A 19,159-nucleotide genomic window follows, 5' to 3' on the forward strand; every position below is an offset into this window, starting at 1 on the left:
CGCGGAGGCCGGCCCTCCCCCTCCCCGCCGCAGGGCTCACCCCCTACCCCTCCGCGTCGCGGGCGGGGGTCGGCGAAGGGGCTAGGCTGGCGGGCTTGGGCGGCGCCCTGAGGCCTTGACCGCGGGCGGCGTGCCCCTCCCCCTCCGCATGGGTGTCCTGGGTGTGACCGCGCGTGTGATGTGCTGCTGTATCCGTGGGTGGGATTCTGGGTGCTCGTGCATCCGCATCCCCCCAACAACACGCGCGCGCGCACACAAGCGCACCTACGGCAGCTTCTTTGAACTTGTCCCTCGCCTAACCCCCTCCTGGACCGACAGAGACCTGTGGGACCCTGGGGAAGGGGCCAGACCCTCCCGCAGCCCCCCACTCTCACACTGAGACGAGGGACAGAGCACCTCCGCCTGTGCTCTGGGGTCCCTCCCGGCCCCTTGGCTCCTGAGGATCTGCCGGGCTTTCCACTTGCCCACGACCACAAGTCTGCTGGCTTCGGGTGTGACCTCACTCCTTCCAAGCCTACTCTCAGCGCTGGATAAAGAGCGGGGCGGCTGGTCCACACAGGCCGGATCCTGGGGCCTCAGGCCTCACCAGTTGCTCGGGTGGATGGGTGGGTGGGAGGGCCCACGTGGGGACCCCCAGACCTGGAGAGGCTCTGGCAAGGTCACTGCCAGCCCGGGCTTCACCACCTGCGCGGTGGTACTGCAAAGAGCGCATCCAGAATGGGGTGGACATGCTGTTCGGCGAGAAGGGAAGGCCCCAGGAGGCCCTGTGCCCTCCTCCACCGCTGGGCCCTGGGGTGAGGAAGACAGGAAGGCAGGACCATGGCAGCTCTCATGCAAGACCCAGGCGGTGTCCTGCGCTGGCCCATCACTGCTCAGCAGCACCTCCTCTTGTATATGTGAACTTTTCAAGAAAAGGAAAACATTTACTCTATCTTAATGCTACTACTTAGCGACGGAGGGCCATGATCAGTAATTAAGGCCCTCAAAGAGCAATTAGTGCTCCAGCCACCTAAGAGAGGGACTGGGAGAGCCCTCGGCCTAGGATGGAGCCCTGCAGGGAAGCTTGCAAGAGTGGGATAGACATGAAATCCTCAGCAGGATACTGGGCAGGGATCACCTGGACCTCCTGATCCTTTTCACAATGCCCATCTCATTAAACGTTAGGGTGAAGCTCAAGATTGGTTCTAGCTGGGGAACTGTTAGTGATTTGCTGGACAAAAATTAGTGGGAGGTCGACAGTGTGCCAGGCCCTGCGTGGAATTGGGGAGGCAGTGGCGGTGGCCAGTACAGGCTCTGTCCTTGTCCCTTGGAGCTTCATTCCAGCTGGGAGGCAGCCACAAACAAATTTGTGGCTAGAGGAAGAAAATAGTTAAAAGCTGTGTTAAGTGCCATTCAGAGCTGAGATAGGAGGCAGAGGATCTGTTTGAGGACACGAAAGCAGCTGGAAGAGAAGCAGGGGGTTCTTCCCAGCAGCAAGAGCAGACTCTGCAAAGGCCCTGTGGCAGGCAAGAGAGAGCTGAGGAGCAGGAAGAACCAGAGATAGCCTGAGGTGCCCTGCAGGGGCCCCGCCATGAAGCAGGGTGGTGAGGGCGGGGAGGGCAGGGCAGGGGTTCCCACGGGGCCCCATGGTGCAGGGAATTCCTAAATGTGACAGACTGTCACCCTGCTCTGCGCACTCTGTCCTTTGGACATCTGCGGAAGGGACAGGGCATGGATTTTTTAAATAGGTGTTATTTGTTAAAGACAGCATCTCTAAGCTGACAAAGACTGTAGCCTTCAGGTGTCCCATGGCCCATTTATAGACCGGTGAGGCTGCACAGACACTGGAACGGCATATTATCCACCTGAAGGTCTTGGAAGGAGACCACCTCCCACCACCTCCGGCTCCATCCAGCACATCTGAGAACCTTGTTCTTGAAGGCGTTGAGTCCCCTGGGCTGATACTCACTGACTCTGTGTGGCGTCTGATGGCACCCAGCCCACGTGGCAGGCTCAGCCACGAGGCTGAGGGCGATGCGTCTCAGGCCTGAGTTCTTCAGCCAGAGGGAGACTGCACCGCGCGGGGGACAGCTCACCCTGCAGACGGGAAATGAGGAACAGATCATGGATTGGTATGAGACGGGAAAATAGCATTAGAAACAATGAAGCAGTAATACATTCACATCGCTAGAAAGGAATGTTGGAGAGATGAAGCACAGGACAATTTGGAAATTGGCATTAAAAGTATTTAATTAAACAGAACAGAGTGTTCAGATTTTTTTTTTTAATCCTCCTGGCCTCTGGAAAATTTGGTTCTGCTTTTTGCTATTTCCTTTTTTTTTTTTTTTTTTTAAGGGCAAAGCTTTTTCTTGACAAAGATGGGGGCGGAGGGCAAATGGCCCATTGGTTCAGTCAGCGGCAAGTAGAAACTAGACACCTCCCCAGGAGAGGACTTGTACCCTGGGGGCACATGGCTGCAATGGGGGGGGGTGTTCAGGCTACCTTGGGGGCCCTCCCCCTTGGCAAGCTGGGCCGTGGGGCAGTGGGCAGCACGGTCACCTCCATCAGGACATGTGGGTGCCTGCCCAAGCTCACCACCCCCACCCAGACACTCTGCTCTGTGCCCAGGCACCCCATCCACCCTCAGGCTGGCTGGAGCCCACAAGACCCCTCACATCACATCGGCCCCTTCTCCTGCCTTTCAGGTGGCTTCCTCCTTCTCTCTCCAACTGTCCCCCTCCCCTCCACACATCCCTTTCCATCCAGAAGCCCCCACTGGGTCAAGCCTCCTCAAGATGGCATGACCCACTTCCATCCCACTTCCAGCCTGTCCTGCCCCACTGTGCCTTTGGACCACAGACCCACCAGCCAAAGTCCCCTCCAGGCCCCAGCCCTGGCCCTGCAGTGCCCACTGCTAGGATGCTCCTGCATGGCCCATGCTTAGCCAGTGCCCTCCTGCCAGCAGTGCCCGCTCCAGGGCCTCTCCAACCCCACATAACTCCCCCACAGCACTCACCTCGCGGTGTTCAGGCCAGACTGGGGCTCCCGAGGGCGGCCACGGTGTCATGTTTAATGTGCCTGAGATGCCTGGCAAGTGCCCGTCCCGGAGGTTGGGGGGTGGCCAGGAAACACTGAGCGGGTGCATGAGTGGCAGGAGTGATGACCTGAGCGAAGGCTGACAGAGGTGAGGTGCCTGCTACCCAGCAGGTGAGCATGTCCAGAGGAGTGGAGGCTGAGCCCGGATCCCTCCCAGCCACTGCTGGGGGTTCACACCTCAAAGGCGGGGGCCTGGGGCTTCTGCAGGTGGCCGATCCACCTCAGTCACCCCCCCACCCCGGCCCTTCTGAGCCCACCTTACACCTCTTGGACCTGCCACCATCACCAAGGAGCAGGGCCCAGCTCCCCGCTGCCTGGAAACTGGGCCCAGAGGTGCTTCCCTCGGCATGCGTGGGGCTAGAGGCCAGGCTCTTCAGGGAGTGGCTTTCAGGGCAGGCGGCAGGGCCAGCACAAGCCTGGACCCCTGCCCAGCTGGGACGCCTCCAGTGACAAGCGCCTTACTCCAGATCCATGCCTGCCTGGTCCCGAGCATCCTCGGCTGTCACCCCAGCTCAAGGGGTGACATGCTGGACATGGTACCCCTGCCCCCAGGACGAAGCAGGCGCTAAAGGTGAGGCTTTTCTAAATTCTTACTTGAAACTCACAGCACCGGTTGACACAGGTGTCCAGATGATGCCATTTGTATAATGCACAGTGGTTTCCTTTGCATTTTAGTGTCCTGTCCATTCTTCAAGCTGTTCCTGCAGAATCAGCCCGCTCTGCCCCTGCCAGTCTCCCAGACAAGCCAATCCACTGCCCCCACCCCACCTCCATATGGCCCTGGCTCCTCTGCCTCCTGGGTCCCCACAGGGCAGTACTGGACCAGGGACAAGAAGGAGAAGGTGTCCCAGCCCTCAGGCCTCCCTCTGGTCTCTGGCTGCAGAATGGGCACAGTCCACGCTACTCACAGAAGTCTCCGATTTAGCAGATAAAAATACAGTTTGCCCAGTTAACTCTGAATTTCAGACAAACATGAATAACATTTAGTATAGGTATATCCCATGCAATGGTTGGGATATATTTATACTTAAAACATTTGTTTATATCTGAAATTCAAATTTAACTGGGTGCTTTATATCTTATCTAGTGCCCCTACTTGGGATAGCACAACAGGTCTATGAAGGGCTAGGAGGGAGGGAGGGAGGGGGCTGGGTCCCACCTGAGCCAGGTGCCTGCTGCAGGGCTCTGGGGTGAAATAGCAGGTGCCTGGGGAGGGGGTGTTAAACTGGGGCTGGGGGCACCCTGAGTGTGTATGCCTGCGTGGCCAGCACCCTGCAGGCTGGCCCTCGCTCGCCTGCCTCTCCCCATAGAGGCTCAGAGGGCTCGGTCCCCACCCCCGGCCAGCCAGCTCAGGTTCCCTAGCGTCAGCGTGGGAGGGAAGGGGGACTGCGAAGTGTGGCCTTTGAGCTCCCAGACTTCAAAAGCAGGAGAAAGCGTGGTAGGTCACCCTGGAGCATGGAAGCTTCTAGACCTTCATTCTCCAGCTGCACAACTCCATGGGGCTTTGGACACAAGACCCTCAAGGATGGGAGCAGTGAGTCTCCTTTGCTCAGTGCCTGACATACAGTAGGTGCTAAATGAATGTGTGCTGACTGGATAGCTGCAGGGGTTTGTGCTTACCTTGAACTACAGCCCCCCCACCCAAGTTGTGCTGGGAGGGGTGACCCCCCCCATGGTGGGCAGGGGCCTGGAGACTGCCGGGCGGTAGGCACCCAGGCCCCAGCTCACAAAGGGGGCTGCCCTTTCTCCAAGGACCTCAGATATTGCCTGAAATCTTAACTCAGCAAAAATTTTTTTTAAACAACTTTTTAAAAAAACTATTTATTTATTTATTTTTGGCTGCGTTGTGTCTTCGTTGCTGTGCACGAGCTTTCTCTAGTTATGGCGAGTGGGGGCTACTCTTCGTTTCGGCGCGCAGGCTTCAGTAGTTGGGGCACGTGGGCTCAGTAGTTGTGGCTCGCAGGCTCTAGAGCGCAGGCTCAGTAGTTGTAGCGCACGGGCTTTGTTGCTCCACAGCACGTGGGATCTTCCTGGACCAGGGATTGAACCTGTGTCCCCTGCATTGGCAGGTGGATTATTAACCACTGCGCCACCAGGGAAGTCCCACAGCAACAATTTTTGAAAGTTTTAATATGAAATGCCTAAGCCTTAACAGTACTGAGTGCAGAATCCTTCTGCCTTATTACAGGGAGGCTCAGGGCCTTTCTCGGGCTCTGCAACCACAGGGCCTGGGTTCGAATCACAGCTCTGCCACAAACTGGCTGTGTGGCCTTGGGCAAGTGTCTTGACTTCTCTGAGCCTTAAGTTGCCTCCTCTGGGAAAAAAGACCTGCATCAGGTGAAAAGTGTTATTGAACTGGTAGTTCCTGTCAACAGTTAAACACAGAGTTACCAAGCCACCAGCAATTCCACTCCCAGGTATGTGACCAAGAGAAGTGAAGAACTACATCCAGACACTTCATACGAGAGTTCACAGCAGCAGGATTCACTGCGGCCAAAAGGTGAAGCTACCCAATGTTGACAGACCCTTGGATGAACTGCACGTGGTCGGTGCGTGTAGTGGAGTCCAACTCAGCGACGAAGAGGAGTGAAGCACAGACACAGATGAGTCTTGAAACCATGATACCGAGTGCCAGCAGCCAGACACAAGGTCACGCGGTGCAGGATTCCACAGACGTGGAATGTCCAGACCTGGGAAATCCACAGATTGCCATGGGGTGGAGGGAGGAGAATGTAGCGGAGTGTCCTTTTGGGGTGATGAAAATGTTCCCAAAGTTGACTGAGGTGGTGGCCGCCCCACTCGGAATATCCTGAGAACCCCACCCAATCTGGTAAACCGTGTGGTGTGGGAACCACATCCCGACGAGCTGGGAGTGGGACAGGGAAGGCACAGCACTGGATGAACACCTGTGACTGTGGCCCTGGCCGTTTTTATTGACCCTGAGACGGGGGTAGCGGAGGGAGATGGGCAGTCCTCGGGGGGCTGCCCCGGGATGGAGATGGGCCCGAGGGGACCAGAGCTGGCACCCTTTGGGGTGCCCACCTGTTCCTCAGGGTCCTCAGGCATCGAGGACCCTGGAGGGCCACCTTGCAACATCATGGGGCCAGGGCCGAGGCCTCACAGCTGGCCAGGCAGGGGGTGCACACATGGGAATTCAGCCTCCACCCCAGTAAGTCAAGGCAGCCTCCAGGAACTCCTCTGAGGGGGGTGTCTCAGCCTTGAATCTGGGGGTGCAGCCCCCTCAGGGTGCGGTGGAGTGAGTACAGCCCCTCCAGACTGAGCCGCTGAGTGCCCCCCAACAAGACCGCTCCTGAGGGGGGAGGGACGAGGGCTGACCTGGGGGGAGGAAATGGGGGGCGTTGAGCCGGCCTGGGTGTTTCCAGAGGACCTTGAAGGGGCCATGGGAAAGCGGGAGGCCGGATGCAGATGTCATCCCATCTTCTCCCCTCAAACCCTGTTTTCTCCACAGCCCCCCAGCTCCACCCACCCACTGCCTGCAGGCAGATTCACTCACGGGGTCCCTTCCAAGGTTTGGGACTTTAGCAGAAGGCCCCTGGAAGGTCAAATCTGCTGGCCCAACAGACCCCGAGCTCCTCCTCAGCTGGCCTCCCTGTCTACCTGGCCCTAGCCATTGGTGACTACCCGGGAGGGTCCAGCTCTCCCCTGAGACGCAGACAAGGCCTTCCACTGGGTGGTCTGCATGCCTGCCTCTTCCCTGACCCTCACGCCTCCCACCCCATGTGCCATCACCGGAGCTCAGACCCAGCAGGACAGAGACCCTCGAACTGACAGGTGACCCGGGGGGACAGAGTCGGGGGGGAGCGTGATATCTGAAGGATGCGTGAGCCCAGCCCTGATCTGGGCAGGTGACACGGGGGACAGCCCGTGAAGGGCTTCTGGGGGCCAGGGCTGCCCTGTGCACTGCGGTGGCCCTGACTTTGCACCTGTCCTCTGTTGGAGAGAACCAAATGGAGGTGTCAACCAAGGTGGTCAGTGGTCAGCAGTCAGCGAGACGCAGGGGACCCAGCTAAGAGGGAGGTCCTCTGATTCCTGTCCCCTCTTCACACCGGGTGCCAGTACATTGTTTATCTTTTGGTTAAATGGGTTAAGTTGTCAACTGCCCATATTCAAGCAGCTCCTCCCAAGGGACGCCCCTCCAGTTGTGAGGACAGTGGGGCAGCCTCCCCAGCTGCAGCATCAGGGCACTGCGGTGGCAGATGTGGCGCTGCACCTCGGCCACCACCAGGGCCTGGCAGAGGCGGAGGCCTCAACATCATTAACATAATTTATTGTAAATCATTCCTGCTTTGTTTAATGTTCCTTTGATTCCACTTAATACTACCTTCTCCAGTGCCTGCAGCTGGACATTGCAGGAAATTCACGTTTTCTGAGCAGGGGAGACGCTCCCAACGCAAGACGCTGCCGTGACAACAGGCTGCCAGCCCACCAGGAGCCATGGCCATCTGTGCCTTGACCACCCAGCACGCCCGGCGTCCCTCCCTGGACGGGGGACCCCTGCCTCCCCCGGAAGGAGTTTCAGATTATCCGGTGGTGGAGCGCTAACTCCTGACAAGCCTCAGTCTGGCCGCACACGTCGGGACCCCAGGGCTTCGAGGAGATGGCCTGGGATACATGGAGGCACACAGCATGGCCGCCTAGGCTAAGCTGGCCTGGGCCAGCCCTTCAGATGGGCAGTCAGGGCTCATGGAGCTGAGAAAACATGAGCAGAAGGTGTGAAAAAGGCCCGTTGGGTCCATTCCTGCCCAGAAGTGGAGGCAGGAGGCACCACCGGCCAGGCCACCACCTCCCAGGAGCGGCCTGACCCACCAGGGCCGGGAACTGTCTCCCTGGGCCCCAGGGGCACCTTGAATTCCCCACCATCTCATTCTGAAAATCTGAGTCCTTGAAGCAAAAGTGGGTGGGCTGGCACCCAGAAGGATTCAACCCCAAGTGGAGACTTTGGAAGCTTCTGGCTTCCAGACTGTGGGCCACAGGCCTGGCCAGGCCAGCGCCAACTCCCGGCTAATTCCCGATCATGTCTATAGCCCTCCCCACTTTGCCGCTGATCTGGGGACCCTGCCGTCATGGGCCTAGCCGTGGGGCCTTAGAGACTGTGGGTGGAGATGGAGGCCCAGCCAGGCAGGGCCTCTTGGCCACATCCTGGAGGCTGGGGGAGGACACCTGGAGGCAGGGTGGCCACAGACCTCAGGGCGAGAGGACAGAGGAGGTCCAGAGTGGCCCTCTGGGCCCAGCGGGCAGCGTCCTCCTCTCTGTGTCCCCATCTGTCCATGGTAGCGTTGGCCCCTCTCCCCTCCCCAACTCAAAAGGAAGGGGGATTGTCCAGCACTGGATGAGCACCTGTGACCGTGGAGGGGGAGGAGATGCCCAACTCCAGAGCCTGTGCTTGGGGTGGCGGGTCCCCAGAATTCCCTGGGGGGCTCCTGAGTAGATGCAATCTGGTGGCCATCCAGCTCGCCTGGGTCCCTGGAGGTGGCCTGCAACCCCCAAATTAGTCTTGTTCTACCCCAAAGAAATGGGGCCACTCAGACCGTGCGGGGTTAGGGTCTGTCTGCCGGGAAGTGCATTTGTGCAGGTGGGTGGGCCAGGCGGGAGCAGCGGGGGAGGCTGCGGGGCTGCAGGTGAAGGGCAGGCAGTGCTGGGAGGCAGAGGGAGGACACAACCTGCATGGGGGCAGGGCCCGGCGTGGCCATCCGAGGGGCTTGGTGCAGCCCCAGGATATACCAGGACCCCGACGGGGACAAGGTTTCTCCTGAAGGACCCAGGAAGTCACCCAGCCCGTAGAGACCCAGCCTGGGGCATTTGGGGTCTCCCTCACAAGCAGCAGCAGGGCCAGGCCTGACTGAGCCTCTGGGCCCCGGCACCGACCCCCTGCAACATGGAGTCCTGGCTGGTGAGTCTGGGGGCTGCCCACTGCAGCACTGGTCCTTCTTCCCTGCCTCCAGTTCCCTATTGCACGGTGTTGAAGCACGAAGAGACACAGCCTTTCTCCTGAGGCCTTCGAGGCTCTGAGCCCCCAGGCCTCCAGCCCCTGCTGGGGTGGGTCCTGTCTCCCCATCACTGGAGGGGTGACCCTCACAGCCAGTTCTCTGAGGGGCGTTTCCCAGGCCACGTTCCAGGCGCGGCCGGAAGCTGGGGAAGGGTGGGGCCAATGGCTCAGTGTTCCTGGCTCCTGGACCAACCCTGCAGTCTCTGAGGCCACGGCCACACTAGCAGACCCATGCCAGGCCCCACTGTGGCCCCCAAGTGCCATCTTGTCACCAGCATGCTCAGGGTACAGCATGAAGGGTGAGAGGGCAGCCCCGGCTTGTCAAGGCTCAGAGAGTGCCAGGCAGTGCCAGCCTTCTGGGGAGTGTGGCTGGGGGAGCAGCAACCCCGTGGGAGCCACTGTAGGGCTGGGGCACAGGATGGCCGGGAGATAAGGTCCCTCAGAGTTACCAGCCTCCAGCAGCCTCGAAGCCACCTGCCTCCCAACCAGTCAGAGAGACTGGCACCCAGAGAGGAGGGGCCTATCCACGAGGGCGAGGGGCATTCTCACAGCACCAGCCCTTGGGCTTGCCTCCTTCACCCCCTCCAGATATGAGCTGCCCCTCAGCACCTGCCAATAGCTGTGCCAGCCTTGGAGGGTAACCAGGAAAGACCCCCACCCAGAACCTGTTCCCAGCCTGCCCAGTCATTCTGAGTGTCTCACCCACCAGGGTCTGTTGCCAGCTGCAATGTCATATTCCCAGTGGAAATGGGCACTCCAAGGAGCTGTCCTCACCCCCCAGCGAAGCCAGCATTGATGGTCAGTCATCAACACTTTCGTATGAATTAGTGTGTCAGGCCGTGAAGTGGTGGCTCAGAGGCTAGGGATGAGGAAGAGGTGCTGGAGAAGCTGGCCTGGTTGAGGGGACAGGGTGAGGAGGAGGCTGTCAAGGTGTGAGGTCAGCCCAAGACTGAGGTCCAAGCAAGCATGTGTTCCTTCTCCATGTACCCAGGACCTTTGGTGAAGGACTGAGCAGGGGGTGGGGTGAGGACGGCTCCAGGTCTCTGGCTGGGATGGGCAGCACTGGAGCAGAAGGGGCGTGCTGAGTGGATGAGGCAGCCTCGGAGTTTAAAGGGCCTGAGAATAAATCATATAAAATGACAGGTTCTGCCTGAGAGATGGGTTTGCTCCTGGGCAGCTGGACTTTCCATGGGCATCCGGGCCTTAGTCCTGCTGGGCCCCCACGGGATCGGGTAGATTGAACCCCGGAGTCATCCGCTGAGGGGCGAGAGAGGGCGGTGTTTGTCCACATGCTCCTGTCACCACCTTTGGGTGCCCGGGTCTTCTGGCCCCTCCCTGAATTGCTGGGTGTCGCCCTTGCTCAGCCAAGTCTTCCTGGGTTCTTTTGCCTGTTTCTTGAGCACCTACTGTGCTCCAGGTGTGACTGCCCCAGCACTGGGAGCCTCTGAGTGCACACCTCAACGCTGTTAGACCCTACACTGTGCCCCCTCCACGCCCAGGGCTTCGGGAGGTGGGTGTCAGACCCCTGCTGTCCTCTCCAACACACAGTAGTAGGTGCTCAGCTGGCAGCTCCATGAGCCCAGGGGAGGAGGAGGGATGGAAAGGCTGCTGCAGCGTCAGGGGCTCCCTCCTGTGGGCCCTGATGTAGGTCTGAGCGATGACTCCAGCTGGCCTTTCAATCACCCTCAGGCTTCAGACAGCAAGGAGAGAACCCAGGCTTTTTTCCTTCCCGTGTTTATTAGCAAATCATCTTCTAACTGTTGTCAGAGCAGGTGAAGGTAAAAGAAAACAGCATCATTTGCCATTGTAACAAGTGTGTTCTGGCAGTGGCTGTGATAAGGCAGACGTCATTGAGCTGGCATGGGCCCTCGCTTGGCTGGCCGCCATGGCCTGGGGGTACACACGAGCCTCGTTGATCTCGTCCACACCTCTGCCGGGCGCCAAGCAGCCTGCGGGGCATGCAGGGTGGGCCCTGCTAAATTAATCCAACCCAACCCCCACTGGCCACCAGCCTGCAGGACTCACGGATGCCTCATCCTCTCCTGGAGGGACGGACTCACGGTGAATGTGTGGAGCATTGGAAAGCCTTTCCCCTGAAGTTCCAGTGTTGGGTTAAGCATTGCCCCACTTGGGCTCTTCTTTTCAAAGACCACATCCTTCTGGGAGGGGCTGTGTCATGAGCTGTAGCAACCATTGACATTTTAGTGTGAATTAGTCTCTCAAATCCTTTCCCCATCACACCAACAGTGATGAGAGGGGTGATGAGGGTGGGGAAGGGCATAGAGGTGCTGCTGGGGTGAGAGACAGTTGGGGCCGAGCAGTCTGGGGATTGGGCAGCCCCAGTCCCAGAGGAGACCCACTTTAGCGCAGAAGCAGGGCCTGTTTCAGGGTCACAGGATGGGTCTGCAGAGCCAGGCAGGATCAGGCCTCCTGGGGATGCTTTTAGGGGATGAGGGCTTGGGGGCAGCAGGGGTGGGCTGGGACGCACAGGGGTTCAGTTGGGGACTTGAGCCAAGTGCTCCCAGGGGAGGGGGCTCCAGGGGCCTCTCCATGTGAAGTGGAGGTTCCCCTGAGCTGAGAGCAGCCTACCACCTGGGCCTTGGGGAGGGACGCCCGCACACCTGGACTCATGCTGGGGTGTAGCAGGGGGTGGGGGCGAGTCTGAGACTGAGCTTTGGACCCGTGCTGGCAGCTCAGCCCCTCGGGGTCCCTCTCTGGTCCCCGAGCCTCTGTGAAAGACCTCCACAGGCTGGGCCTTGGGACAGGGCCCTGGACACTGGAGGCCCCCAGGCTAGTCCAGGAGGGTTTGTGTGCGGGCCGGAGGCAATGACCGCACGGCCTCTCCAAGCACCCCGCCCAAGTGGCAGGAGCCTCGTCCAGCTCTTGCCCTCTCGCCTGGCCAGAAAGCAGCTGCAGGAGATGGGGATTCTGTCCCGCAGATGCCGATGCTTTAATGTCCCTGGATTTATAGCGTGTTCTGTGGCTTCATTACCGAGATAAGATGGAGCCCATCACTGTCAGGCTCCACTCGGGATGGGATGTGCAGCTGCCCTGCAGACCAGCACTGATGCTGTGCATCCTGCACAGGCGGCAAGAGGGCCCCTGGGCCTTAGGGCAGCTGCCAGGGCCTGCTGGTCACCTGCTAAGTATCCTCCCACTGGGGCCAGAATAGCAGACATTTTGTCCACCTGACCAAGGCATCTGTGAAAACCCCACAGTGGACCTCACAGTCGATGGTGAAAGGCTGGAAGCTTTTCCCCTCAGATCAGGGATGAGATGACCACGCCCGCTCTGCCCACTGCTCTTCAACACTGGAGGCCTAGCCTGGATTTTTGTGTTTTTGTTTCTTTGGTGTGCTGCGTGGCATGTGGGATCTTAGTTCCCCTACCAGGGATCGAACTCATATCCCCCGCAGTGGAGGCACGGAGTCTTAACCACTGGTCCGCCAGGGAAGTCCCCCTAGGCCGTTTAATTAGGCCAGAACAAGAAATAGAAGCCTGAAAGTTTGGGAAGGAAAGAGTAAAACCGTTTACACAGACATCAGGACTGTCTGGAAATCCTGCAGAATCTGCCCCAAATCAGCCAGAACCAATATGGAGCTTAGCAAGAGCACAGAACCACATACAAAAGTGTGGATTGGCACCAAACAGCAAAGTAACGTTAGAAGCACTTCCATTTAAAATATCACAAAACAGGGACTTCCGCAGTAGTCCAGTGGTTAAGACTCCGTGCTTCCACTGCAGGGGGCATGGGTTCGATCCCTGGTCAGGGAACTAAGATCCCACGTGCCACTCAGCGCGGCCACAAAAATAAGTAATCAAATAAGTAAATAAATAAATAAAATATCACAAAACATAAAACATGTAAAAATCAATTTAACAAAAGATGTGCAGACCTCTGGAGTGAACTGAGTAGCAGAAACTTGCTGCTAGAGGATCCAGACCTCAACAGGCAGAGATACAGATTTCCGTCCACAATCAGGGGCCAGGAGCCTTGGTGTCACCAAGCTGTCACCCCTCCCACGTTGCCCTGTGAGATTTGGGACAACCCCAAACAAAACCCCAAGGCTTTTTTTGTAACAATTAACCAGCTGAATCCAAGATACACATGGAAATGCAGAGAGCATAGAAGAGCTAAAATAACCTTGAGAAAAAAGAGCAGAGTTGGAGGACTCACACTCAACTAACCATGATCTGCAGGGAAGCTTCGGTGATCAATGTCACATGGACGCCACGACAATGTCACATGGATGCCAGGGGATGTGCAGAACTGAGGGCAGACGTGGCCTTGACGGAGCCAGGGGGTCGGGGGGGGGTTCAGTGGGAGAAAGGAAGTTTCTCCAAAACTTGTGCCAGGAAAACTGGCAAACGCAGCAGGAAAATGACCCCCGGACACACGAGACAATTTGAAACAAAGCATAGACCCCGCATGAAAACTAAAACTATGACCGTCCATAGAAATTCTGGGTGAATATCTCTGCACCTTTGATGTGGACAAATATTTCTCAAAGAAAACACAAAAACATAACCATAGAAGAAAAAGTTGATACATCGACCTTCATCAACTAAAACCAGCCCATCAGGGACTTCCCTGGCGGTCCAGTGGTTAAGACTCTGTGCTTCCAGTGCAGAGGGAGGGGGTTCGATCCCTGGTGGGGGAACTAAGTAAGATCCCATATGCCACGTGACCATAAATAAATAAATAAATAAATAACTGCCCATCGAAAGAAACTCAAAGGAAGATACAGACTGGGAGTGGGCATTCACAGTGTGGGTCCACAGGAAAGGCTCACATCCAGGATGGATAAAGAAACACCAACATTCACATTAAAATGATAACCCAATTTGGAAATGGTCAAAAGGCTGCAATAGACACTTCACCAAGGAAGACATGCAGATGGCAGAGAAGCTCATGAAGAGAAGCCCAGCATCACTAGTCACTGGGTAGACGCAGACCCAACCCGCAAGCCACAGGAGAGACCCTCACCTGTCAGGTGGGCTGCAGTGGGGGCCCACTGTACCAAGTGTCAGCCGGAGCTCTCACACTGCTGGCACGATTCAAAAGTGGTGTGACCACTTTGGGGAAGAACGTGGCCATTTCTTAAAAAGTTAAATGGACTCACACATGCAGTCTGGTCTTTCTGTGGCTGGGTATTTACCCAGGAGAGACGAAGAAAGTGTTCAGTCTTACAAAGACTTGTCTGAAGGTTCACGGCAGCTTCCTTGTAATCCCCCGTCCCAGTTGGCTCAGGCTGCCAGAACAAAATACCAGGAACTGGGGGGTTTACAAACAGCAGACATTTTTCTCCCACTGTCTGGAGGCTGGGAGTCCAGGATCACAGCGCCTGCAGGTTCTGTTGTGTCCTTCTTCCTGCTGTGCCCTCACAGGGTGGAGGAGGCAAGGGAGCTCTGCAAGGTCTGGTTTATAAGGACACTAACCCACCCTCCTGACCTGATCACCTCCTGAACACCCCACCTCATAACACCATCACCTGGGGGTCAGGTGTAAACGTGTGAATTCTGGAGGGACACAAATATTCAGACCCCAAATTCAAGTCCCACACTGGAAACTACCCAAACGCCCTCACGGGGGGAACTCCAGAGCACGAGGATGCAGCAGGGAGGGGTGAGTAAATGCAGATGGAGCCCAGAGCAGGGATGCTGAGGGAAAGAAGACAGACAGAAAGGGGACACACTCTACACACCATCCTGTTCACGCAAGTCCAACTGCAGTGACAGAGCCAGGTGGTGGGAGGGGGAGGGGGAGGGCTTGCGACTTCTGGGGAGATTGGCATTTCTGCTGTCTTGATTGTGGTGATGGTTTCACAGGCTTCCCGCGTGTGTCAAACTTCAAACGTGGGCAGCTCATTGCACGTGAATCACACCTCACAAGAGCGCTTGAAAACATCTGTGCTCAGAGATAATGACACCCCACCTTCAGTGAATTGAACACTTTGTATCAGTGCATTTCCTCTAGGTCTCGTTGTTCTCAGTCGTGAAGAGGCTCCCAGAGAGAGAATCACACGTGCTGGAGGAGAGAGGGGGAAGGCAGCCCCATTACGGGCCTGAGCACCAGGCCGCAGGTCCTGATGGGGCGGAGGTTCCCACCGAACAGGATTCCCAGAGAGATTTTGATTTCAGGCCACACACATCCTCTCTCACTCATGCTCTTATCTTTTCCTTCCCCTCTGATCGATCCTGCACCTGAGGCAGAGGAAGCAACATCTCAGCCCTGAGGAAGGAAGCAAAGGGCTCAGGGACTTGGGATCCTCTGCCCTGGGGCCCTGCAGCCTCTAGCATGTGCTTCCTTCCATGGCCAGGGGAGGGTTGGGTGCGGCCCTCCTGGAGGACGGGGGTGGTGGGCGAAGGTGCCCAGGGGCCCTGAGCAGTGGGTTTCCTCCTCCAAAGGCAGCCGGGGAAGGTCCGAGGGAAGGGCTGTCGTGAGGGGCAGGCGGGAGGCCCCTTCTCAGCCCCCACCTCCCGAAGGCCTCCCGAAGGCCCCCTCTAGCAGAGTCCCATGTGTCCATCTCAGCAGGCTGACCTTGCCTTCAGGGGCGGACACCCCTCCAACCTGAGGTCAGATGAACCTGACGCCCCACTCCGTGCAGGGCCGGGTTCAAGACCCGACTCTGTCCCTGGGGCCCACATCACCAGGGCCGAGGGGCTGACCTCTGGGAGCCTCAGTTTTCCCTCTGAAAGTGGGAATACTGGTCACTCCCCCACAGGGCCCTGTGACCGTGCGCGGTCTCTACACGGGAAATGCTGGGTGAGTGCCCAAAACAGCGGTGTTCGTGCTCACCAAGGGGTCTCTGTTCTAGAAGAGCCCAGTGTGAGTGTCTGGGGGCCATGGTAACATACCATCACAAACCAGGGGGCTTAAAACAACGGGCATCTATTCTCACGGTCTGGGCTGGAGATCCAGCATCGAGGTGTTGCAGGGCCACGCTCCCTCGAAGATGTGGGGGGGAGGCCCTGTCCTGCTGCCTGCAGCTCCTGGAGGTGCCAGCATCCTTGGTGTCCTTTGGCTTGTGGCTTCATCACCCCCATCTCTGGCTCTTTGTCACCCAGCCGACTCCCCACGTGTGTCTGTCTCATCTCCCCCTCTCTTACCTTATAAAGAACTGGATTTAGGGCTTACCTGGATAATCCAGGATCATCTCATTTCAAGATCCTTAATTACATCTGCAAAGACTCTTCTTCCAAATGAGGTCCCACTCACAGGTTAAGGGATTAAGGTGGGGCCATGTCTTTGGGGGGCAGCATTTGTCCCACGACACAGCCAGGTGGGGGGCAGGTCATGGGGCTCTCTCCGAGGTCCCTACCCGCATGACAGCCCATCACCTGACCACTGAAAGAACCCCCAGCGTCCACCACCTACTCCCCTCCGCGTTCAGCCCTCCTTTGCTCGGTCACCCTTGGAGACCTGGCCCCATTCTGACTCATGCACAAGCCTCGTTGTGGCCTTGGGGAAGGCCTGGGCTGTCCCAGGCATCCCCGGGAAATGCCCTCCACTGTCACATGGGTCTCCTTTGTTGCAGCTTTTTTGCAGCTTTATCAAGCAGCCGCTGCAGCCGCCTGGCCAGTCATCTCCCGGTGGTGCCAGACCCGGCCTCCTCTCTCTCTTTTCTTTCTCCTCATCTGGAACGTGGACAGTCTGTGTCTAAGAGCCCCGCTGGGAGGAGGACAAAGCCTGCTCTGTGTCCCCAGAGCCCACAGTGGCCACTGGGTACCTGTTTGAAGTCGTGGACTCTGCCTCCCTGTGGGTCTTCAGGGGAGCTGGGGTCTGGCCACGGGGCACCAGGCTCTCCAGGCATATACAGGATGGACCAGGGGTGTCCCGGGCAGCAGCAGTGAGGAGAAAAATGTAACCTGAAAATCCCAACCAATGACACCGAGAAATGCTGCATAAACCACAATGGACTTTAAGGGCTACTTTAAGGGCTTAGCTGGGCTCACCAGGAAAGAAAGGGGATAATAAATGAAGGGGGTGTCGTGGTCGCTTGGGCGGCTGTAACAGAATGCCATACTGGGAGGCTTATAAACAGGAGAAATTTATGTCTCATAGTTCTGGAGCCTGGATGTCCAGGACCACATGCCAACGTGGTCGGATTGCTGACAGCCAACCTCTCTCTGTGTCCTTAGGGGGCGGAGGGGCTCTGTGGGGTCTTGTCTGTAAGGACACTAATCCCACTGTGTGGCTCCACCCTCACAACCTGGTCACCTCCCGAAGGCCCCATCTCCTGACACCATCACCTGGGGGTCAGGTTTCCACACATGGATCTAGAGGGACACAGACACTCAGACCACAGCTGAGGGTTCGAAGAACCAGGTGATGAGCCCGGAATCTGCATCCACGGTCTGAGTTAGGGGCTGGAGCAGCATGAGTTCCTGTCTCCTAACCAGGGTGTTTGGTGCTGACTGCTATGAGGAGACAAGGCTTTGCATCCAGGCGAGGCAGGATTGGAATTGGGGTCCCAGGAGGCTGGAAAGATGCAGGCACAGGCATTGTCTGTGTCCGCCTGGCCCCTGGCCGGGAGAGAGAGGTGTGTCCCGGAACTCGTAACCACAGGCTGGCTTCACACAGGCCCTGCTGGTCTAGAAATCCTCCAGCCAAGGCATGACATAAAAGCCGGCGAGCGACACCCCAGGCCCTTGGACCATATGCTGTCAACACCTCTGAAAGGATAACCCTCCAACCAGGTCCTGCTGGGGCTCAGCTCACAAGGAAACCAGCACCATGAGCTCAAAAGCATGAGCTGGGGAATCCCCTGGAGGTCCAGTGGTTAGGACTCCGTGCTTCCACTGCAGGGGGCATGGGTTCAATCCCTGGTCAGGGAACTAAAATCCCACATGCCTTGCAGTGCGGCCAAAAAATAAATTAATTAATTAAAGCGAAACAAAACAAAACATGAGCTTACACAATGTCAGAGACAAGCACCAGCAAGAGGGTGTCAAAGAGTGTGAAAAACGCAAAAGAAGGAGCCAATACCCAAGGGAAAAATGAGACATCATGGGAAAGGGGAGTGGAACTTGGAGATGTGAAGACGACCTTTGAGAGTACCAAGTGCACGGCAGGGTGGACGGCAAACTGGGCGAAGCTGCGGAGAGAATTAGTGAATTGGAAGAGAAAGGTTTGGGGACAACCCTGAGTGCCCCACAGAGGGGCCGAAAGACAGAATAAATGAAAGAGAGGTCAGGAGACCAGGGGTGGGTGACCAGGGCTGCATCTGCCTTCTCACCCCCACCCCCCGCCGTCTTTTTACTGGAACCAGCCTCACCCAGGAGTACACATGTTGTGAGTCAAATAGTTGACAAAGACACTTGGGCCCATGAAGTCTAAAATACTTCTGATCCCTGCCCTAGAAGGAGCTCCAGAGGAGAGCGAAAAGAAAGGAGGGAGACGCAAGCTTGAAAGGTTACAGGTGAGACTTCTCCAAAACTGATGAAAGCTAAGAAGCCTCAGATTCCAAAGACGCAAACATGGGTAAATATGATAAATAGGAGCAAATTCCCACCGAGGCTGGGCCAGGTGGGGCTGCAGGACCCAGGTGAAGACAGGGTCCTGGTGAAAGTAGAGAGGGGGGTTTGGTGATTCATGGAACGGCCAGAAGACCAACAGCAGACCCTGGAGACGATGGAACAGCATCCCCAAGGTTTGGAGGGAGGAGGGGCTGGAGAGACTCTGCGTGTGGCCACCAGTCAGTGAAGACGTGAAGACACTTCAGACAAACCTGGACTGAAAGGGTTTCTACTCCCTGACTCCTGCTGGAGGGACTGCTGAGGGAGAGGGAAGATGCTCATGACAGTTACGAAGAAAACAATAAGAAATGTTATTCAAAGATATAAAAGAAGATCTAAAAAACTGGAGAACTATGATGTCCGTGGATGGGAATACTCAATATGGCAGAGATGGTAATTCTCCCAAAATTAACCTATAAACTCAAGGTAACTTCCATCAATAACCCAACACCTGAAGCCACATGATGCATGTGTGTGTTTAATCTCCAAGGAGTGTCCAGGGTTAGCACTGTTATTTTCTGAACTTTCTAGCAGTTTGGAAATATCTCACAATTTGTTT

This window comes from Mesoplodon densirostris, chromosome 16, assembly GCF_025265405.1.
Source record: "Mesoplodon densirostris isolate mMesDen1 chromosome 16, mMesDen1 primary haplotype, whole genome shotgun sequence".
NCBI classification, from domain to species: domain Eukaryota; kingdom Metazoa; phylum Chordata; class Mammalia; order Artiodactyla; family Ziphiidae; genus Mesoplodon; species Mesoplodon densirostris.